The 24,980-nt window shown below is 41.3% G+C and overlaps 1 protein-coding gene across 1 annotated transcript in view; it reads left to right on the top strand.

Annotated features, from left to right (window-relative positions):
• ESRRG (estrogen related receptor gamma) overlaps positions 1-24,980 on the top strand; it is a 661,632-nt gene that overhangs the window by 148,698 nt on the left and 487,954 nt on the right. Inside the window, exon 2 of the mRNA XM_069233890.1 lies at positions 12,650-12,741. The gene's annotated coding sequence lies outside the window, so the exon portion shown is untranslated. The remainder of the gene's footprint in view (positions 1-12,649; positions 12,742-24,980) is intronic.

Below are 24,980 nucleotides of genomic sequence, written 5' to 3' on the forward strand. Positions count from 1 at the left end.
GCATGTTTTTTGTTATTTTATGCAAATCTATAAAGCAATTTCGGAAGCTCCCCAAAACAGAAATACAATTTTTTTTATCAATTTGGTACACAACTCAAATTTCAAACCCACATTGACCTTTGTCACTGGCCAAAAAGGTAAAAAAGAAGCAGGATGTTAAGTGTCATAAACACACACAAAGCATTAAGAAAGTTGTAAAACCACCCTGAGGCAGGAGGATTTAAATTCCCTAACACTGCGTCCCACAACACACCAGAGTTCTAGAGTATGCCTCTAATGTTTGTGGACATGTTTAAAAAGGTTCACAAAAAAAGAACATTAATGGGTATATTGCCTGAATTTCCCCCATGCCCCTGGTAATTACTCTTAGCTGCAAAAGTTAAGTTGAAGGGGAAGGATTTGGAATGACTAGAATTTCACATTTTAGGGAGAAAATGTTTCCTCTCATTCAGTGTTTTTTAAGTTGCCTATGCAGTTGTTGATATAGGAGATAGCTCTGAGTATGGTCTGCATACATTTGTAAGAGGATTTTGTTCTGGATTGGCAAATCTGACACAGAACACATATGAGAGTTAAACATTAGTAAGGAGAGTGCAGAGTCTTGGGAGACATGGCACTATATAGCTCAAGAAATGGTGATCCTGAAGTGCCAAGGCATAGTTGTTGAACTGATCCTGTTTAGTTCACCTTATATATCTCAATCTATTCTTTCACTCTGGTTTGTAAAATATTGTGGTTGACAGCAGGGTACGTGCAGATAGGTGAAGTAGAATAAATGTAGTTTACTGGCTCTCACTTAGAGAGATGAGGCGTTCCACTTTGATATCTGCCGGAGCTCAGTTACTCCATTGGGTTAGAACCCAGAATGGAGATCATATAGCTGCCTATGTTGTTTAACATGTTCTTGTAATTTGTGTTTAACAATTGCTAAATTGAAGGAATTTGGGGGCAGAGTTAAGAAAAGTGGTGCTGCACCTAGTGCAGCTCCACTTTCCTTGAGCCCCTAAGCCCCCCTTACTGCCACCATGTGTGCACCATATTTAAAATATGGTGCACCATAGCACAGGGTAGGGTGAGAATTTTTGACGCTATTGATGTACTCTTCAGGGTTAGCGCCACAATGTTGGCGTTAACCCTGAACAATACATAGTGGCCCATTGTCACCAGTGGAGTGCCCTTTTAGTGCCTGCTCTGAACAGGCATTAAAAATGCTGAAATAAATGGTGCAAAGAAATCTTTTAGATTTCTGTGAGCCATTTTTTCGGCCCCCCTGACGGGGGAAAGTCCCTTTGCATACATTATGTCTGGTGCACACATTTGTTGTTGCTTCCAGGTTCTGTTTATGTTTCCTCCTAAATGTCGGCACCCCTTTTTTAAAAGCGGAGGTGATGTTCTGGCATATGGTTTCTAATTACAGATCTTAGGTCATAGTTGATTTTTATTATGGGCCTTTTTCCGAAGTTCGTCACTTTCCACCTCACTGAGCTATTAGATTTGTTGGCTGCATGCTGAAATGTGGTCAGTTTTGGGTTTGGTTGGTACCAGACATTTAAGAGCTATAGAGGGATGATTATATTTGGGGTTGAATCTTGATATTGACATGGTCATTGCTATGTGTAAATATCTGATAAAGTGAATGCCCCACTCTTTGTGTGGGGCTGTTGAAACTTGAGTGAGTCTAAATACATTCTTATTTACCATTATATCTAACACTAGGTTTCCTATTGCGACCATCCATTTTTGAAAAGCACCCATCAGTAGGTTTTTGTATTGTTTGCTTTGCAAGCAGAAGATCACTCAAGGGTCATGGTAGTATCACATAATTTCACTACATAGGAAGATGCTCTGAAAATCTAGTGGAAATTAGCATAAGACCAAAGACTGAGTGAAGGTGCGTCCTCATTAGGAGGTACAACATTTTTGCATTATGTGAGCCATATCCTGTGCTGCAATCATAGCAGCATTCATCTTTTTGCATGGCAAAAAAACATGAGAGAATACATGCCTTCCAAACGTTTTCCACTTTGGACATCATTCATATTTCACATGCTCACCCAAACATTATGACATTATAGCATGAGAAATCCTCAGACACATCTCACACTGCTGGGGTCTCCAAATTAGTGTTAAGAAACACTTTCCGGCACATCAAAGCAACTGTTTTACTTCTACATTCCATACTTAGAGGAGATAACATGTAAATGACAAATAACAGGATTTATGTCTCACGTAGCATGTCTTACAATTTTCAGACTATCCACATAACTAAAATCACTCTTAAAGCATATTCAAGTTACTGCTGTGTTTTCTTGATGTAGAAGGCTGGCCTTGTGTGTGTATGGTGTTGGCATCTCATACCAGGTCCATGCAACCCTTATTAGTAAGTGTTACAGTGTCTAGGAAGCCAAGGCTCTCTAGTGGTAGCTGTGGTGAGCAGCCAAGACTTATCTAGGAGGAGTGTCAAGCACTTGCAATACCACAGTAGTCACACAGTAACTTATCACACATGAAAAGAACCACACAGTGTTGCAAAAATAAAGGTACTTTATTTTAGTAACACTAAACTAGAAAATTATAGACAATACCCCCTCTCTGGAGGTAAGTACACACAAAATATGCACAGGTAAGTACTAGGAATTAGCATAAAACCATTAGAAATAGCAAGCAATAAATGTGCCCTTCAAACTAAACCGGTGGCGTGGGGAGGCTACCCATCCCCAGCCTTGTAACACCTATTTTCAAGGGAGAGGAGGTTGCACCCCTCTCCCACAGGAAATCCTTTGTTCTGGCTTTCCCCTGCTTGAGCTGGTCAAGCAGCAGGAGGGCAGAATCCTGTCTGAGGGGCTGCAGCAGCGTGGGCTGCTCACAGACCATCGAAGACTGGTAGGAGCAATATGGGGGGTCCTCTAAGAAGCCCCCAGAGTGCATGGAATCATGCCACCAATACTAGCCTCAGTATTGGTGTATGATTCTGACTCTCAGAAACTAAATATGCCTAGGTTTGGAGTCACCATTATGTAGCTGGGCCATAGATAGTAACCTATGGCCAGTACATAGCTGAAATGGCTTCTCCGCAATTATGAAGTCCAGGGAATTGGATCTGGTGTTCGTAGGGGCACCTCTGCTCTTGCAGGGGCGCCCACACACACACAGGGACCTGCACCCTGCCCTTAAGGCTGGAAGGGCCTACCATAGGGGTGACTTAAGGTGACCTGGAGTAGTGACATTGGCTTCAGTCCTTTTTCACCTACCGGTTTAACTGACTCACATCACTTTTTTGTTCAGGAAGGTGACAGTGAGAGCAAATACACTATCTAAGACGGATGGCATTCCGTTTTTTCCTTCTGGAGCACAGGATACAGGCTATCTCTCTTCACCATCCTACATGTCAATCACAATCTTTTTGGGAGCCTTATATGTTGTGTTTCTTTTCTTTTCTCCTTTCTACTTTTTTCTTTATTCTTTCATCTCCCATTTTTTGGTGCCTGTTTGTACTTTCTTAATTCATTTTGCATATTATGTGTGACTTGTCTCTGTATGGTTTCTATCCTAATTCGGTCATCATAAATATTGTTTTTGTCTTTGTTGCAGAATTATTAAATATAGGACTAGTAAATGTGTCCCTAGGAAAGCATTATTTTTTAACTACTACTTGATGTGCCCTGAGGAAGGTTAGCGACCCTGAGAGGTCGTGAATTCACCGAAACGTACGTCCGCACTGGTCTATACATCAAGGACATTGCTTTGGATTTACCAGACATGCCACACAGCCCAGTGGGTACTAATTGAAGGTCTGATATGGACATTCCAGGAATATAAATGAAATCATTATCAAGTTGTAAGACTTTAAAAACATCTTACATGAAAAATGAGACCAGGAGGATCATGAAAATTGGACATTGAAATACTATTGAATAATGTTAATCCTGTGTTTTTTAGAAAGATTGTTTATTTTGATAGCATCTATTTGGCTGTGTGTATATGGGGGGGTTTCCCGTGCGGTTATAGATTAATTTGTCCTTTTTGTATCTATTGTAATATATTTTTTTAGGATTGGTGTGAATGTATTGGAGTGATTGCGTATATTGTTTTTTATTTATTCATTTTTCCTAGGAAGGGCTATCCACTTGAGTATTTTTTGAACTGATTAGTAATAAAGGTATTTTGGTGATTATCTAAATAAATATTATATATTTGAATTACTAAAAAGTACGAAATGTGTAAACTATATTATTAGTGAGGACGACTCTTTATATTTGTGCTGTTTGTTTTGTGTGTGTTTTAGGGATTCCTTTCTCAGAAACCCTTTCTCAATTTAGCTATTTTGGCTTTTTCTTGCTTAGAGGGATTATTTGTATTTATGTAGTGACCAGCAATGAAAGGGTCCATGCACCTTTTTACGAAGGCTGCAAATGGCAGGCCTGCAGACACAGTTTGCATGGGCTTCCATGAGTGCCTAATATATGCTACAGCCCATGGGGGACCCCTGGTGTACCAATGCCCAGGGTACCTAAGTACCATATACTGGGAACTTACAGGGGTACACCAGTATGCCAATTGTGGGGTGTAAATGGTACTAAGGCAACCAAATTTAGAGGGGAGAGCACAATCAAGAGGGTCCTGGTTAGTAGGATCCCAGTGAAAACAATCTAAGCACACTGACAATAGACAAAAAGTGGTGGTAACAATGCCAAAAAGCGCAACTTTCCTACACTTGACTTTTAAGGGGCAGCCTTATAACTAAAGAAAAATGACACATGTACATATAAGGAGCAGGTCTCTGTCACTGTCATCTGTATATCTGTTTGTCTGTTCCTACTCTTGCTTCTGCACATTCTTCAAGGGCCAGAAATATCTTGCAGTTTCTATGTGGACTGCCTTTATGGGCATGCATAAATATTTTCAAACAAGTTACCCATATTGCAGGTATGCCAGGTTAAACATGTCTGCACCTGTCAGACAATAGCCACCACAAGCCCATTTCCAAAAGAAAAATGCCTTGGATTACACCACTCAAGTAATGAAAATAACAACTTGTTTTTTAAAGAGTTATTAGTCACAAATTTACCTTTTACAAGTAATGTAAATATTAGGTGTTACTATTACAAAACTTACCTGAAATGTCCCTTGGTAAGATAAAAGGGTGACTTGGTCATGCAAATTATCAAACTTGTAGATCATACACAAATGTCAGTCTGATTTGTGTTCAACCTAAATATTAAATCAAAAATATTATCTGACCATAATATTGTGATTAAAATATTGTAACTACAAACTGTGGACCAAAATATTGAAGGTAGGTATATCTTTTTTAAGTGTTTACTGTATTATCAAAAGTTCAAGCTATAGTTCTCTTTAATAATGTTTTTTTGCTATGGTGTATATTGTATTCATTATCTTTTTTGATATATGTTTTGGTAAGTGTATACTTTTTTTAAATAAAGAATATAATTGTAATATATATTTTACTTCAGGTTGTTGGGGCTGTTAGGGGATTGGGTGGGTAGTGACTTTTAATTATATTTTAATAAATATTAAATGGTTAATTTCTTATTTCATTTATATTTTGATTATTATTCATGTAAATGTTTGAAAATTATAATTATGTATTAAATTTTAATTCAGGTTTGTTGGGTTCGTTATGGAATGGGTGGGCGTTTTGTAATTGTATTTTAATTAATGTTTATTGATTAATCTGTTAATTATGTTATATAATTTAATTTGTATGTTTGTGTTTAATTGTTTAATACATTTCTATACTATGTTTTAAATTTTACTTTAGGCTTGTAATTTATATATTTGTTTGTTTTTGTAATTTACAATTGATCATTTTTGTTTAAATATTTCATAATTAGCAAATTATGTGTCAAATTTGTGAGTGGTGTTATGAGGTTTATTAGTGGATGTTGAAATGTTTCTTCATTATTTTCCAAGTGAAATAGACAATCATTCTGTGATGTGTGAGACTAGCAAGTCATTCCTTTTTCCTATTCATTCAAAAAGGACTAGTGACATGTACTGAGTGACTGAAGGTTAGAGTGTCACATAGGGACTTGCCCTGAAGAATGCCCCTGATTGACACTGGGCTTTATTGAGGGGAGAAATATGTTCATTACTGTCAGGAGGTTTGCATTGTAACATACCACTCTTGATTTCTTTTTTTTTCATCATTCAACAGGAAGGTTCCAAATAAACAAAAAATCTAGCCAGTAACCAGCACCATTCCATTTTATATTGCTCAGTCCCCATCTTTTTCCAATGTGGGAATTAACTCTCACACTCTTCATAGAGAGGTTCAAGGAGTTCTCCCTTAATAGCTGTTGAAACGCTTGCAAGGAGCTCCTCTGGAGCCTACAAAGCACCAATAAATTGTTCAGGGTTAAGTGGATCCCAATCTTGAATCATGCCTCTGGAAATGGGTGAGGGATTTTTTTTTTAAACACCATAAAATGCCTTTCTCATTCTAACTAAATGTAGGGTTTTTGGAGACAGTGTTCCTCTTTTATGTCTTCTGATTCAATATTTGTGTGATTTGGCAATCCTTTGCTTTGTCATTATAAATGATAGGGTAAGGTTAGGTAAGGTAAACAGCAGGTCCTGGGCTAGGTTTATGTGTGGCTTTTGACTGGTTGGGAGTTATGTAGTAGGTGTAGTCACATGGTTAATGGGAGGTAGAAGATGGAATAGAAATGAAGCCATGAAAGTAGTTAATTTGTCAGAAACTGTAAGAGAAATGCGGTACATGTTGAGATGTGATTGTAGTTGATGTAAAAATCAATTATCTAGTAAGTAACTAGACATTGAGATAAAGTTGTAATAGTTTTATTGTTAAGATACCTCCAAGCACTGCTCAGCCTTTCTGTCCTGACAGGAATTGTGTCTTGCATTAACATTGTAAATGAGCTTGATAGCTGTTGGCACAAATCATAAGGACAATAAAGAAAGGGGTGAATGACGAAGGAAGACACCAACAGTGTGCAACTATATATAAAATATTTGTATTTAAAGAATAATCAAATAAACATTACAACAGGCATTTATGGGCTGGGTGGGACAGGAGGAATGGGGTAAGTTATAGGTAAGTGGGCACTGCTTACTGTACCTTTTCTACTAACAATTAAATGTTCAGGAGGGTGAGACAGAAATGTAGGAGGCTGGATAATTTATAAAAGGGTTTGCTAAGTGGGCATAGAAGAAAGGGAGGAATTTCCTAACAAATACAGTAGACGTCATTAAGAAAGGAAGGTGTCTTACCACTTGTTTCAGCAGCCACTCCTTCCCCCTCAACTGGATGATGGTCTCTGCCCTCCTCGTTAGGAGCCTGAAATACTTCCAGTCCTAGATAAAAATATAACATGTATATTTAGTTGCTGAGTGTAAGTAACCTTCACATTATTTTGCACAACGTACAAAAACAGTACATCACTAATGTTGGGTTATCCATTCTTATCTACTTTCCAAAATATCACTTCAAAAGATTTAATGGACCAAGTAAGAAGTCAAATATATCTATTTCCCAGTAGCAGTCGCCACTGGGTAGTTATAGTTGAGTCACAGTTTCCACAGAATATGCATTTTTGTGTTGCTAATAACTTTAGCACATTTGACAAATCTCTATGAAAAGTGCTCTTTTTTGCCTAATTTGTGTATGAGAAGCTTCAGGGTCATCCGTCAAGTACGGGCAGAGGAAAAGGGAGGGTCCTAAAGCACAAAATGCCCATACATTTTCAATACACTTTTTTTAGACAGTGCTACCTCAAAACTGCTGAACGGAATTACACCACATTTGTCAATAAGTTAGATCTTGGGGCCTGATTACGATCTTGGCGGATGGGGTTACTCCATCACGTCCGTGACGGATATCCCATCTGCCGTATTATTATCTCATTTGATCCTATGGAGATTGTAATACGGTGGACGGAATACCTGTCACGTTTGTGAAGGAGTATTCCATCCGCCAAGATCATAATCAGGCCCTTGGTCTAGAAAGTGAGCTTTTTGTGATTGGTGTAAATCTGTTCAGTAGTTTTTGAAAAATAAATGTACAAAAATATTTGTATATCTGGACTGTTGGGTTCAAGGGACTCCAGCGAGAGTTCCGTTTTAACAACAGAGAATTCTGATTGGCCCAGGGAGGTTTTTTTCCCTCAGCTATCTCACTTCCACAGGAGTCAGATTCCTGCGGGAGTGAGCACTCTGACCGGCTGCTAGAAATATGAGAAAACTTTTACTGGCAGACATTACAGGACTGTGGGACTTAGTGCTTCATTTCGAGGTTGGCGGGGCGACCATCTGCCCATCAGCCCCATGGAGAGAAGACCCCTGGGACCTCCCGACCAGTGCTACGGGGTCAGGGTGTCTCTACGCTGGCTCCTTTTATTTTAATTTAACTTTTTTTCTGAGACTCGTCTCAAGCCGAGTCCCAAGATGGCTGCCAACACTTCCTGATCTGTTGGAAGCCAATCGGAGCTGTGGCTTTCCCTGCACAAGCTTGTCTTTGTTCACGAATACTTCACTCCCAGAGATATACAAATTTGAATTTCCCTAAATTTCTCAAAAAATAAGCAAAAGCATAATCTGCGTACCGACAGCTAGCTTTCTGCCAAATTTGGTGTAATTCCATCCAGTGGTTCAGCCTGTAGTCGTGTCTAAAGAACCCTATGGAAATTAACATGGGAAACACAACCTTTTTTGAGCCCCCTTTTTCTTGGTCCCCACTTGATGGATCACCCCAAAACTTTCAATGTGCAACAAGATTCACCGCAACAGTTTTTTGGGGGAAATTTTGTGAATATTCCTCAAACGGTGCCAAAGATATAGGCAAGTCAAAAAACGCTTTTCCTATGTAAACATGGTTCTAACTATAACTACCTACTGGCAGCCACCAGTAGGTAATATATATATCTGGGAAGGGGGGGCATTTCCTAGATGCTGCATTCTATATTTAAGGGGAGGGAAGCACTCACCCCTTCAAGACATTTTTGACCCCAGAAACTGCATCCTCCCCGGATCCAAATCCGTTTACTAAGGGGAGCGGGACGCATGTCCCCCTCGCTGAACTGTTTCGGTCCCAAAGACACATCCCCCAGGAACCAATTTAATTAAGGGAATGGGTACAAGGTCCCCCTCCCTGAGCCTTTAATGGCGCTGGGGTCGACTCACTTACTGTGTACCCGGAAACCCGTCCTTGGGACACCCTGGTTTCCCTTCCTGCACCAGGGCAGACAGAGAAACGTGTGTTTGCTCTTGTCCGACTGGAGCATTTTTAAATCTCCTGACAAACAGGAGCAAAAGCAAAGTCTGTTCCCAGCCAGTGGAAGCTTTAGAAATGTTCTCGCCGGCTGAGAGCAGAATTGAGATCTTTTTCCCTGCCCGTACTGATGCAGGCAGCGTAACAAAACAACATGTTGCTCCTGCTTGGAGGGAACAGCATAAGTAGCTGCTCCCTCTGGTTGGGAACAATGCTGGCTCCTGCACTATGCGGGAAGTTGGCTGAGACCACAGTGGCCCTGAGGCTCCTCCCACAGCTCCCAAGACCAATGTGTGCACCCATCTAATTAAAATGCAGGCCCTGGGGGTGAAGTCCCTGGGGTTGAAAACAGCTTGGGAACTTGGGGGCACGCACCCCTCTCCCCTTAAAATATTTTGGACCCTATGGGTGGTGTCCTCTGAGCAAAATAGGCTCAAGGATGGGGGCACCCTCCCCTTTTCAAAACAGGCCAGCCCTGTGGTGGGATCCCCAGGGCCACAGTAGGTTTGAGGAGGGGGACCTTGTGGCCACCTCCCCTTTTAATATACATTCAGATGCGGAGATGGTGTCCCCAGGTCCTTGTGAGGCTCAAGAGGTGGAGGTAAGTGACCCCCTTCCCTATTAAAAAAAAATAGACATCCCCGTCGATGGGGTACTCGGGTCTGAAAAGGCTTGAGTGGGGGACCATGCAGCTCCCACCTCTTTAAATAAAAGCATGGCCCCAGAGGATTTAGTCCCCATGCCCTAATAAGACTCAGGGAGGGGGGCTACTCCACTGCCTCCCCATTTTATTATAAATGGCCCCGTGATGGGGTTCTGAGGGCTTAATAGGGCTCGGGAGGGGCCACACAGCCCCCTCCCCGTTTAAATAAGGCACAGCCTTCGGGAATGACATGCCGCCTATTATTTACATTTTGGCTCAGGAGATGGATTCCCGGGGACCTAATGAGGGTCAGGGAGGGTATTAATCACTTAGCCCTGGAGAATGGGGTCCTGGGGGCCTAATAGGGCTTAGAGAGGAGGGCCACATGCACTTTCCCTTTTTTAAATTAAATTTGGCTCTAGAGATGGGGTCCCAAGGGCCAAAAAAGACTTGGGGAGGGGGGACCACACACCCACTTCCCTTTTTAATTGGCTTTGATCTCTGGGATGGGGTCCACAGGCCAGATAAGGCTAGGAGAGAGAGGCCATGAAGCCTCCCACCCATTTTAAACAAAGCGACCCCAGGGAATGCTGTTTCTGGGGCCAATGAAGATTCCCTGAGTGGACCCCCTCCCTTTTTTAATTGTCTGAAGATCACGGGTCAAAAGCAACCAATCAAAGATGTACAACCCTATGAGCCGAATATGGGTAACACAAATCATTGTCCTTTATATATGTCAATTTGGGGAGGTGTATTTATGTACAATCAGCAGACTGACTCTTGACCTGTGATCAAGGCTATGGCCGAAATGCATTGAAGCAGCAGCCACTTGTTTCTATAAAACAACATTTCCGCAAACCAGAGGAGTACGAGACTCTTTCCAAAGATAACAGTATGGATTGAGGAGTGTGGACTATTGTCTTGGTCAGATTTGATGAACAAACACTGAGGACCCACTGCACTGATCTAGAATTCCGCAATCCTTATTGATTTTCCAATATAAATAGAACCCTGTATCAAGGCCATTTCCCAGGTTCCAGTTGTGCTTGCTTTCCAGTTGTGCTTGCTTTACTATCTCGAATTTCCAATGTATTATTCCTTAATTGGACAGCTTAATGCATTTGTCCTTTTTCCAACAGATTATGTCATCAGCGCATTTTATACTCCCAAATCAATCTTCTTGATTGTCTCCAGAGAGTGCGTCAATCCTGTTCCCAACAGGATTAAGGTAAACAGAACAGACCATATGTCTCTAATTTGTGGGTCAGTCTACCAAACCGGATTATATTCCCCATTGCTCTATTTTGCTCAGTTTGACTTCTAACAGTCCAAGCCAGGAATCCTAGTGAACCAGTTCCTATTCTAATAGCATCATGGCTTAAGCGATTGTCGGTCTCTAGTACAGTGCATTAGTATCGTGTGGTATTTCCTGGCTTTCTCTTGCCTATTGACTCAGCTGCAGAACTCCCTACCACTCGTCAAAGCCACTACGTGTAGGGTTTAAATGGTTATTAAAATTAGGCTGTTCTGTCAGTAATCTATCCCAGCCAAGATACGTGTTCATATGTACTTTACACTTTATAACTAAATAAAACGCTGAATTAAGTATCATTTAATTTCATGATTACTCCATTAGATCTTTGAACAGACCCTGAATGAAAATTAGAACGGACCTTTGAACAGACCCTGAATGAAAATCTGCGTAGACCTGAATATAGCTCTTAAAAGCATGAGCAAAAACTGGACATTGGACAAATATCTTTTTCGATTTAGTTGCAAAATGGACTTCGGTTTATAACATACTTTGGCACATTTTCTGCATCATATTAAATGGAAAGATAGGACATTTTTTAATGTAGTGGATTATGCCACTAAGAACCTTGAATGATTTCATATTGGCTCCAACACGCATCTTTGGGCATTTAAGGTCAAATTACAACATTTGTGCACATTCCAACCATGTCAATATAAATACAGTGCATAGACATTGTCAACAATGCAATGGTTAGCAGACAACTAATTTCTGCACCCCACGTTACAAAATACAGTAATTTGCTTATTATATAAATGTATTAATTTCTGAAGATAGGCTGAACCCTTACAAGTGATGTCACTAAGAAGTAGGGAAGGTTGCACATATGTTGTCTCTCGTGGCGTTTTGCGGGATAAAGGGAAGGAGAGGACACTGTGGCTGGTGAAAGGTTGTTTACTTTTCTTTTTATTTTCTACTGATAAAAATATACACGTTTTTGTCCATATTATATCGGCTGATGCAAACCTGGCTGTTCATCGCTGATCTGATGCTCTATAATGCACTCGAATAAATGTGTACAGAGTGTCTGATTATAGTGAACATGCTCTGCAGCAATGACTTAATTAACGTGCTTTACTCTGGCCAAAGCATTCTGACGCAATGCGCTACAATCAGTCTAAGCGCTAGCATGCGTGCTCTTTTCATTATAAATGTGCCACATATTTTTAAAGTATGCAATGTATGTCATGCATTTTCTTTTTTCCATTCTCAATGGTGATCACTATTAGTACATGTATACTTGTCATTTATCAGTGATAAACTTTCTCTGGCACGTACGACGTGAATCACTCACATTAAATGAGGGATAGATTAAAAAAAATATAAATAGTAAAACTGTTTACAATTGCTCGTCAACAATTTTGATTGTTTTAGAGGCCCGACGCTGTTACTATTTGACCCACAACTTTACTTAGGTATTTCAATGAAACTTTTTTTTTCCTAGAGTTTATACATGTCAAGCTGGATACATCAAAATTTGCAAGTGTGGAGTTCAGTGGAGATATTTAGAAAAATGACGCTTTAAAGGTATTTCAGGTAAGAAATAATGTGTGTGTATCTTTTCTCATGTCCACATCGAATAATATTCAAAAACTTCAATAGAACAAATTATGAATGGATACAAATTGAAATTGTATTAGCTCATATTTCAACTCAGCTATTCCATCTCCTTATTGCTTTAGGGGTTTCCAGTAGTAGAAGCTCTTTAGCAGTGTGGTCTCAATTAACAGGGTGTTTTGTGCTTATAATTTTGTGATTCTGCTCTTCTATGCGTTTTTGTATGTTTCACTTGTCCCAATTTAGTCACAACGGAGCCTGGTTGTTTTTATTCAGCTAAGTTAAAAATAAATTTCCTTAAAACAATGCATCATCTCTTCATTTTTATGTATTTTTCAATGGCTACCACAGGGAAAATGTGCAATAGATGGTTTTAAAGATCAGTAAAAATTCGAAGTAAGGTTATTTCCCTTCATGGAAGTTGAGTCCCCACAGGATCTGCATTCATGCCACTGGCCCAGTTCTCGCCGCAATCAACTCCTACTGGATTCAGACAGAGAATCAAAGATGTATTTCCGAAAAGGAGCGAGGCTTCACCTAAAGGTCCTGCAGGTCTGATGTTTTCGGAAGTGCCATTGTGACTTGAGCATAAGGCTTAGCTGGGGGAGGAGGGTTGCTGTTAGCTCATTAAACAGCATTGCTTAGATTTTCTTTTCACACACTACTAAACACGCCAGAGGTTCGGGGCTCTGACGTTTTTTTTTCGTTCAACTATTTTTGACGAATTTTTCTCCCCAAATTACTTCCACGAGCATGACTTACCCCTCCACGCTACTCCTAACCTCTATTCCCACCCTTTTATTTTCTTTTCCAAGTGGCGTTATCCTTCTTTTTTTTTTTTTTTTTTTTTTTTTTATAAACAACCCTGGTTTATCTTCCAAATAGCAAAAATATACTGTTTTCATAAGGAACGTTGTCTGTCATTGTGCTATTTCTCCAAAATGAAGTTTTATCAGCCCTATTATGTCAGGCTGGCTTTCTTCAATTTGGAAGATCGTTGTAATGATGGAATGCCTATTTAAAGAAATACAAGACATTACACAAAGCCATTTGCCTTTGTAAATCTGACTTACTCATGCAAACAGCTGGATTTTGAAGTTAAGGATATTCCTAAAAGCTGACCTTTCACATGTAAAACCTTTTGAACAGGTACAATATTAACCTACTGTTGGAAATTTGCAGTTTCTGAAGGATCTCCTGACTTTTTTTTCCTTTTTTACGTAACCCTATTTTTGCTGGCTGTAGATCTCTGCAATTAACCCCTGCTAACCAGTGATCAAGTGCTTGTTGTTCACCTTTCAGCATGACGGTATTTTATACATTGCCTCTAAGTCAGACTTGCCTGCTCCATGCAATAGCTACCAGGGTGTTGAGTTCAGGTTATATAGTGACTTTAGTGGTTCACCCTGACAAGGACTGTGAATATTACTTGCATGTCTTACATAATATCCCAGTTTCTTACACATACAATGGTATGGAATTGCACATAAATATTTCTCACTCAAGAGGTAGGAAGTGAGGAGTCGCTGTTTCAGGTTGTGGGTTCTCTCCTAAGTTTGATAGCACCCACAAGAGCTTGCCAGGTATTCTCAAATCGTCTCTCACCACTCCTACCATATAAATGGTAGGAAATGTATTTCAGTCAGTGGCAGGAGCAAATTCCTTTCCTTGGTAGGAAGGGAAAAGCATTCCCCTAAGTCAGTACGAGTAAAAGGCAAGGCAGTTATCCAACGAAAAATACTAGTTTCCACGAAAAGAAGGAAAAATGTACCATTGTACAAAGGCCTTGAGCTTTCAACATTACTAATTGCACAACATGTAGTAATGCTTATGGAAATGCCTTTGCGCAGGTGAGAAGAGAAATTCATAAATAGTTTCCTGAATTGCTCCTGAAAACGTGCAACCTGACAAATCTTACTAGGCATACATGTAGACAAATTTCTCACTTTCAGAATGTTTTAAATATCCACTCATCCTTGATGGTAAACCTGCAGGTGCCTTTTTTGGCTTTCCTTATAAATTGGAACTCTGTGGCCTGAAAATGAGGAGGCTGCCAACTTACAGAAATAATTGGAACAAGGCAAGTTCTGAAAGTTTATACTGTTGCATGCAAGTCGACTTTCAAAGGTAAAGGTAATTTGTTAGTATTCTATGTCACACATAATCATGTAAAGTGTAGTTCACTTGAAAATAAAAAAAACTCTTTAGCATGTATACAGTTGATTAGAAAATACTTCTTTAGATGAAAATGTTAAATATTCCTTTTGTGGTGTTTCAAGTGAATGTGGACCTTGTATTCATCATCACACATGACTCCCAGAGAAAATGCCTTCTTAACCATCGATTAAAATGTTATTTTTCCTGTACTGGCCTAGGCAAGGGAACAATCTATTTTGTATGCTCTTTAATGCCCCTTCAAATTGTGGGCTATCCATGCTCATGCCTGTGGCACTTGTGACTCAGTGTCAAAGTGTAAGCCCATTGTGGTAGCCAAGTGGTCAAGTGGACTCACCTTTACTCTAAGAAATGAACAACTTTGGTTAATATGTCACATACGGATTCTATGTGAAACTCTAACTATGCCATGCACAATCCAAAGAAGCCACGTATTGACCACTTCCATATTCGACGTACCTCCTTACATATGTGTCAGACCATCTCATATGTATCTCACAGTGGTGTAGTAAAGGATATAACTCATGCGTTCAAATAAAACCTCCCACCTCTCCACCTCCAGCGCTCTCTTCCACAAAGAGAAGGATCTGCAATATCTTCAGCCTTCTTCAAACCCTCTCTCACACCCTTACTCCACCTCATCCTTTCTGCAAATTCACATGATTTAACAAGCTCAAACAAAGTGCAGACATAACAGAGAAGCATCTGTACTGCAAAACACAATTCACCACATTTTACCTAGCTTGTCAAAAAACATAGATCATTATGATACCTCTCTATAACAGAAGAACCTACGTGTCCTGTACTACCATCAAGAAGTCAGTGTTGTTAAATTATATTTTTCTTTCTCAGGAGCCTGAGCTAATTCTTCCCTTTCCTGATCCTTCCCCAAAACATCGACCAGATAATTGTAGTTATGCTGTCAAATTTATACTATGCCAGTAAACTCTATGTAAGACTACCAGCACTTCTCTGAAGACTCCAAAAAATTCATAAGAGAGACCATTCTTTACTTAAACTATAACCTACAAGAACACATTGCCCCTACTTAATATATCCTGCACTGGTTGCACTGCTACCTATATAACCAATAGTACCGATTTCTAAACACTCGTATATCACACAGACCATCAATGTGTCTGCAACTGAATTATGCAAAGCAAAACTAGCCTGATATTCAGTCAAGCATTCTCTGATGATCTTCCTAGCGCTCATGCAAACCAACTCACGATTTCACAAGTATTGACAAGATGCTAACTGCTGAAGACACGCGCACCTCTTCACCAAACGTTTCACCTTCAGAAAGAATTTAGTCCATTTGTTTTTATTCCATCAGTTCTCAACAATAACTCATAGTAAAAAAGGTCATACCTCAGCAGCCAATAAGATCCGATGATGCACCATTGCAACCAACCATCAAATACTAATACAGCAACCTTAACAGCACTGTATTTGAACTTTCGAAATAACACTGATGAATCTTTCTTCTAAGCTCACTTCTCAAAACAAGGCAGCACATTTTGCAACAATTTAATGATTAATCTCCAACATTTGTAACAGCTCTAAATCCTCTGGCCTTTCCCCTACTACATTACGAATAACCAGCAAAGCAGGTTTCACATGTACTGTTACTTCTAAGATTCAAAGCTGTTGTCAGGACACCCAACCATCTGACTCCAAAAGAACACCTCAACAACAACACAATTGTCTAGTCAGAACAAAGAAAATAATCCAACACATGAATTCCTGGCATACATGAGCCCCTAAGACACCCTAAATCTGGTATCAACAAACTATTGCCCCACATCCCACACCACCACCCCAAATCTCAAAACAGCAAGCACCCCTGTGGCAAAACATCCTTCAACACACAAAAACCTGCACCCCACCCACAATACAGCCCATTCACACACAGTCAAGCATAAGCAAACCTGTATAAGCAAAAATCAAAGAGTAACCTCATTCCTATGTTCTCCATAATCCACACTTGAACCATCAGGCACTCTTTGCAAACACCATCTGGCAATCAGAAGAAAAGAGACTAACATAATAGATTGAGTCAGTGCTAAACAGCATTGATGGATCTAAAAGAGTGACAATTACTGTTTCCCTAATGTACTGCTTCTAAATGAAAAAGTCACATCAAATAAACACTTTCCACTGTATGTAATGAACAGAACTCAAACTAGATGTGCCAATATCAGAAAGTCTGATTAGTCTCGAAAGTGTAGGGATAGTGTCTTCAACATGAGATACACACATTTCTCTTTTTGAAAATGTGAACATGATTTTCTTTGAGTACAGATTACACATGTCAGATAATGGTTGAGTAATAATTGTCTCTCAGTAGAACCCTCATCATTTCATAGGTAGAGCTAGATACTAAGGCTATCTAGGCAATGGTACAACCTGTGCAGGTAATACTATTGTCTTGGGTAAAGTTTTAAGAGGAGCAGATGCACTGTCTTTTAGATCTTGACAACAGTGACCCTGTGCATATTATTGCATTTCTCTGTGCACCTAAGAGCTTAGATAAAATTGTAAACATTTCCTATGACTCTAAAGTCTACATGTGTGATGAATCGTAACTTCACAACCTTTCCCAGATATGTAAGTATAACTAATTATCAAATGTTATAGATGTTTGATGAAATGTGTATATCATACATCTTCCATGGAATGTGTGGGCTGTGTTAGTGTTTTAAGTATTGTAGGTTACTAGACTTCCATGAAAATCAGGTTCTCTTTATTTGTTTATCCGAGGTGAGTAGGGTTGGAAACTTCAAAAGGTTCAAATTTACTTCAGGGAAAGTGGTCGGATTGAGCTATACCATTGAGAAAGGCCTTTTTTTGAAGATGGTGTGTGTTTGGGGGAAGGGTGAAGATTGAGTAGTAGGTGTTAGAAGTAGGCCCGGGTAGAATTTCATGTACGTCGGAGTAATTGGAGGGATTTCGGTAACTCTGCATTACTCTTTGATGTGGAATTACAATAATTGCGCAATTACTTCTCCTCGCACACTCTGGCTGCTAGCGAGCATGCACAAGACATCGTGCCCACTTGCTCGGCTTCCGGCCGTGATGGTGACCAAAACCGTGCTGCTCGCGAGCATACCTGCACCTCGAGTAGGTTTCCTACTCAAAATGCAACTGAATCTAGTCAAAAAGAGTTTTTTTGAGTGCATTTTCTTTTACAATGGACCAATCATTTTTTCGTGTGAAAAGCCTTTTGTTTTCAAACAGGAAGGAAGTGACCCAGAGACTCCAACTTCCTGTTCCTGTCCAGCAGGCTCCTCTCACTGCTGTGTCCATCTCCAGGTCATTCTTCACTTGGATTTCGAGGTGAAGTGATCACTCTGTTTGTATCCTGGATATACCTTTGGATTTAAGGACCTTATTTTTGTGATATCAAACAAATAAGTTCAAGACCTATTGTATAAGGGTGTTGTTTGTTTGCTTGGGTATGCACCAGTGTTTCTTTGTACTTTAATTTGATTTTTAAATTTTATAGTTGTGAGTGGCCTAGAGTTTAAGTATGGGCTTAGTTATTATTTATTTTGCATTTCATTGATGTTTTATCTTTTGTAAAGGAAAGTTGTTACAAATGTTTGCAACATTTGAGAAGTTATTTTACTATGTGGCCTAGATTTCCAAAGGGTAATCTAGCCAGTAGGCCCAGTACTAGTAGTCATCAGTGCATGAAATAAATGTTTCAGTGGTATATGTTTTCAAAACTTCAATATGTTTTTAAAACTTGATTTAGGGCAGGGATGCAACTGAATTAAATAAAAAATTATGGCTATTGTTTGCAATCAATTGGTTTTGCTGGCATAAGAGGATAAGTGCTGTTGTGAAATGTTTATAGCTCAGTTAGTTTTCATGTTTTGCATTTCTGAATTAATGTTAGTGTTTTATTCAGTGTTACCACCATGCCTCCTCATGGCCACTATGTGTGTGTGTTTGTCATCATCCACCATTTGTCTTTGTTCTCCATGCCGTGTGCCCAGGGGCCATTTGGTGTAGTCTATGGGCCTCATTAAGAGTTCGGAAGATAGGAAGATCTGTCCGCCGGACTTCAGACAGGGATGTTACCATCTTACTGGCTACCTCCCTGCCCGTCTCATTATGACTTTCCTGCTGGGCTGTGGGGTGGAAACCAAGATTTCAGCCGATCAGCCCAGTGGGAAAGTTGCAGCAGCATTGTCAGCTGGCTTGCACTTGAGCCAGAGGCAAAGCTTCTGTCCGCAGGGGGCACCAGCACCCTCATAATGTGCACTGTCTGCACAGGGTGCTGTTCAGGGGAACCCTGCACTATCCATGCTATGGGCAGTGCAGGGGTTCCCCTGCACCTGTTCTCTGCCAGCCTTTTATGGCAATAAAACTGCCATGGCTCTGCCTGCCATGATTAGGCTGGCAGAGAACCAGGTCGTAATCAGGAGGGCGGTGCTGCTTGCAGCCCTGCCCCCATTGATTGCGACCTGCACCCACCATCAGCCAGTCGGGATCACCGATCCCAGTGGAGATGACGGTAGCCTTGCGCTATGACCACCCGGGTCATAATGTTGTGGTTGGACCACCACAGCAGCCGCAGTCCTGACCGCCACCATGAGTCTGGTGTCTAGTGACCACCAGGCTCGTAATCAGGCCCAATGTCCATTGATTTTCATGCATTGTTTGTTCTCCATGCCTCCTTGGTCACAGTTGTTTCTTGACCATGTGGCTGGCGGCCATTTAGTGCATCCAACTAGTGTGTCTTTGCCATAGGCTTGCATGTGTTCTTCGCTCTCCTTGCTGTCGTTGTTTGACCATGTGGCTGGCAGCCATTTTGTGCGTGCAGACAGTGTGGCTTTGCCACAGGCTTGCATGTGTTCTTTGCTCCCCATGCCTCCTTGTTGTTGTCGTTTGACCATGTGGATGGCAGCCATTTTAGGCATCCAACCAGTGTTCATTTGTCATGGGCTTGCTTGTGCTCTTTATTCTCCATGCTTACTTGCTCCTTGTTGTTGTTACAGTCGCTGTGTGCATCAAGCCAGTGTGTTTTTACCATAGGCTTTCATGTGTCCTTTGTTTCCCAAGCCTCCTTGCTCCTTGTTGTTGTTGTATGATCATGTGGCTGTCGGCCATTTTGTGCATCCAACCAGTGTGCCTTTGCCATAGGCTTGCATGTGTTCTTTGCCATGCCTCTGTGCTCCTTGTTGTTGTTTGACATTGTGGCTGGCAGCCATTTGGAGCATCCAATCAGTGTGCCTTTGGAATAGGCTTGATTGTGTTCTTTGATCCTCATGCCTACTCGCTCCTTGTTGTTGTTGTTTGACCATGCGGCTGGCGGCAATTCTGTGCATCATGCCAGTGTGTCTTTGCTATAGGCTTTGCTTGTGTTCCCTGATTCCCATGCCTCCTTGCTGTTGATGTTTGACCTTGTGGCAGGCAGCCATTTTGTGCATCCATCAAGTGTGCCTTTGCCATAGGCTTGCATGTATTCTTTATTTCCCATGCCACCTTGCTTGTTGTTGTTGTTGTTTGACCATGTGCATGCCGGCCACTTTGTGCATCCAGCGTGTTTTTCCCATAGGCTTGCATGTGTTCTTTGTTAACTATGCCTCCTTGCTCCTTGTTGTTGTTGTTTGACCATGTGGCTTGCAGCCATTTTGCACATCCAGCCAGTGTGCCTTTACCACAGGCTTGAATGGATTGATGTGATATCAGTTCAATATTGATATGCTTGGTGATTGTTGTAGTATATGTATACTAAAAGAATATGATTCTGATGAACATTGCTTTCTTTCTTCTTGTCCTCCCATACAAACATTGGCAATTATTGATCATTTGTTTAATTGAAGTTTATATTTTAAGTTTTTATTTTAATTCCAATTTTATTTTTTTTGTTTTTATTTTTAATTTAATTTTATTTTTTTACATTTTTAATTTAATTTCTTGTTTTTTATTTGAATTTGAATTTCATTTAAAAAAAAATTTGATTTACTTTTTTTTCTACATTTTGAATTTTTGTATTGTTTCAAATTATTTCATTCTGTATTTTGCCTTGATCCATCCATCCTTCCTTTCATCCATCCAGCCATCCATCCACCATAGGCACACAGCCACTCTACAGCATTCTGTTTCTTTAGGTGTGTAATAATTCTATTTCCTCTGGACACCCTATCTGTGGTGCACTGCAGACAACATCAGTAGCATAATTCATTTTTACCCATGCACCTCTCTCTGACTACCACAGGTGCAGATTGAGATAAAGCAAAGAGCTGTATATCTGCATGTTGTGTTGCCTGATTTGAAATGAAGTTCTATGGTGTGGTTTGACTTTACAACGTTTGATTAAATTGGTATTTATTTATTGGTTGCTTTTAGGTGCCCAAGAGAAAAAACCTCACATCACCCGCAGTACTGCCAAAGAGAAGGCCTGTACAGTTATTTCAGTACTCCAATCTCTTCCGCTTGTGCAGCTTAGTGCCACTGCCAACTGAGAGATTTAAGATGGTCCCAAAAGACAGTTGCTGCCAAGGAAAGTGGTCAGTAAAAAGAAGCAGGTTTCCACCAGTGGCGTGCTGACCACAACCTTTTTGGGGAGACATGTGCCTACCACACCGGCCTCCGGGGAGCAACCGGGGAGCAGCACACCTGCATCAACAGCACCACCCCAATCTAAGCCCAAAACCATATCTGTCAATGAGACAGCCACTGCAATCATGGCAAGCCCGAAGAGCAGTGACGTTGAATTGGACTTATCCCTTTCGCAAAGTAGTACCCAATCATTTCAGGAAACAGAGCGAAATCGACAGCAGCCACAGCCAACAATAGTAGATCTTCCCAAAGTTGGAGCAGAACAGGAGGTCAAGCTTCCTGCCGAGCAAGAACCTCCTCTTTCAGAATCAATTTCTCCCATATTTACAGCACGAAAAAGGAATGGTACTATTCCACCATCTTCTCCAAGCACCAATTTTGATGATGATGATGATAGGGACATGTTGCGGACCTCGCCAAAGTTCGGTAGACGCCAGGAGAGGCAAGGGAAATTAAAATTCCAAAAGGCTGTAGAATCATGAAAGGGGAGGATGAGGAGGATGACGAGCCAGTCATTGTGGAAGCTGACACAGAGGTGTCCAACATTACTGTTCAACCTGCTCCAAAGTATGTGGCACGGGTAGCACTGCCAAATCCCATATTTGTAAAGGCCCAGTTGAGACCTGCACCAAACCCCACCTTAGTAGAAGTATGTACTGCAGAGAGGCAATTGATGACACACCCACCTACCTCCAGTTCTTCTTCAGGCATTGGCAGTGACCCACTAAAAACATATTTCTCCCCAGTTTGTGACTTTTTTAAGCTTAGCAAACAGTAGGAGAACATTGCAATATGCTAAATTTGCCACTGAGTGTTTGGCAGGGTAAGCCTGGTACACTCTATGTGCTGGCGGCCAAACAAATCATATGAAAAAACATCATGCAATCTCATGAGAGTAGCATCTTAAAAAAATACTGAACGTGGTGAAGCTGAGGAGAGCTCAGAAACATCAGCTACAACCGGTCAAACCATGGTGGAAGTTGAGGGAGAAGAGGGTGACATCCTCACACAAAGCCGCCCTGTCACAGAATATGGTGACTGCTCCATGATGCACATTGAGTCTACCACCACCTACTTCTTGAAAGTCGCCTGCATCAGTGTCCCCAGAAAAGAAGACATTCCAGGCTACTTTTATGGGCATATTTTGGCAGGCGGGGCCTTAAGACCGCAACCATCCAACGGCACGTTTGTACAATGGGAAGCAGGCAAAAATGTTTTTTTTTCTTTTGTAGAAGGACTGGGATTCTTAGAATTTGTGGCAGCCATCATCCCGAAGTGGAAGGTTCTAAGTTGGACCTATTTTGCTAGAGTTTCTGTTTCAGTGCTGCATCATGATGTGCTGCAAATGGTTGAACAAGCTTTGCAGCAAAGTGTTGTCCATACTATCCACCTGATGACCGACATGTGGACCAGTGGTCAAGCGACTTATTACATATGCATTGCTGCACACTGAACTTTTGTGGTGTAAAGCAAAAGCTATCTACAGGTCTTGGCCCTGAAGAAATTTTTATGAACGTTCAGCGGCATGCAACCGTAGCCATGTTCACCATGGAGAAATCACATACAACTGAAAACATCTTGGATGAATTTAATAGCAAGGTGTCTGAATGGCTGTGACCCCCAGAGGTCTCCGAATTAGATTTGTTGCACTGGATAATGGCAGTAACATAGTCAAGGCCATGTCAGACGGTGGCTAATTCAGACTTCTGTATTTGGCGCACTGCATCAACCTGGTTGTTCAAGAGTTTCTCAATAAAGAAGACATAGTCAGCAACATGCTGACTACCTGCAGGTGAATATGCACTCATTTCAACCATTCTTTTAAAGCCTGTTGGAAAATGGGTTATTGGTAGGGCAGGTAGGTACCTACACCTAGCAACAAGCCACAAACCTCCACATAAGTACAGTTAGGTCTCAGTAAATTAATCCCAGCTCTACCCTTGGTAGCTTGGCATCGAGCGTCAAGGCTTAACTTAGGAGACAAAGTGTAAAGCATTCAAATATCACAAAACAGTAATTAAATAAAACACAGGAAACTGTTTAAAAATCCAAAACCAATTTATGAAAATAGCTTATATTTTTATCTTTAAAATGACACAAAAGCGATTAAAATCAGTTCAGGGGAACCGGAGATATGAATTTTTAAAGTATTATTATTTTCTAGCGCTTAGAAACAAAAAGTGCCAATCGGGTCATCTGGTTGCACCAGGATAGGGGCAAAGTCAAACTTTCAGGCCGACCGCGATGGAGCCCTGCTCGGCTACAAGTCGCGGGAGGCCTCGGTTAAAAAGTTACCTTCTGACTTAGTCTCTTTTTTGATGTTTTTCTTCCCCGGGACGAACCTGCCAGTTGGATCCGACCTCCTGGAGCCCTTGTCCGGATACGCGAAGTCGGTTTCCTCGGTGGTGATTTTTACCTTCGGACTTAGTCGTTTTTTCGAGATGAAAATCCTTCGACCGGGGTAAACCTGGATCTTGATCCGACGTCCGTGGAGCCCTTCTCGGATACGATGGCTGGAAGGTCCCGGTCAACTTTTTACGTTCGGACTTAGTCTCTTTTTTGGATGTTTTTCTTTACCGGGACGAACCACGAAGTCAGGCCGGGTCGCGGTTGAGGCAAGCCGGCTAGAATTTCCGCGTCGGGTCGGTCACTTTATGGAGCTTTTTTTCAAAAATTCTCCAATCTTTTCCAAACTTCTGGGGCTTCACCCAGATTTTCTTTTAAGGTTCTTTTGGGGTCCACAGCTCACCCCAAGGGACCCGAAGTTCTGTGATGGTCCTTGGGAAGTGCGGACTTCAACTCCCAGAATGCACCTGGCGCAAACTCCTTTTTGGCCACTGGACAGTGGTCAGCTGGTCACTTTTTCAGGAGTTGATGCAGGGGACTCTGGATAGCAATTTTTCACCTGTAGCAAACAGGGAGTCCCTCCTTGAACCAGTTGAAGCCAGGCAAAGTCCTTCTTGTGGTGAAGCCCAAGTGTGCAGCTGGTGCAGTCTTTCTGAGTGCAGGCCAGGGGTCCAGCAGGGCAGTCCTTCTTCTCCTTGTAGTTCCTTCTTCTTGAAATTTGGTGGGGATCTGAGGCGTGGGTGCAGGTCTGCCAGTTTTATCCTTGCTCCTGGGTGAAAAGCAGGGGGGCCCTGGTTCTCCAATCAGGGACAGGGTCGTCCCCCTGTGATGGCCACTTCCTGGAAAGTGTGGCAAAAATCCATCCCAGAAGGCAACAGTCTCTAAAAATCCAAAATGGATGAATCTGATTTTTGGAGGAGAGATCTGGCTGAGCCCACCCACTGGTGTGGCTAAAAATCATAAACACACCCCTCTCCTGCCCTCTCCTAATCTAATCAAGGGGGCACCTAGCTGTCTGGGGTTGCAGGATGTGGGGGGTGTTGCTGGGTGCTCCAGATGTCCTTCTCTGCCTTTGAAGACCAGTTTGGCAGCCCTCCCCCTTCCTGCCTCACCATCTGCTG

This window comes from Pleurodeles waltl, chromosome 5, assembly GCF_031143425.1.
Source record: "Pleurodeles waltl isolate 20211129_DDA chromosome 5, aPleWal1.hap1.20221129, whole genome shotgun sequence".
In the NCBI taxonomy this organism is placed as follows: domain Eukaryota; kingdom Metazoa; phylum Chordata; class Amphibia; order Caudata; family Salamandridae; genus Pleurodeles; species Pleurodeles waltl.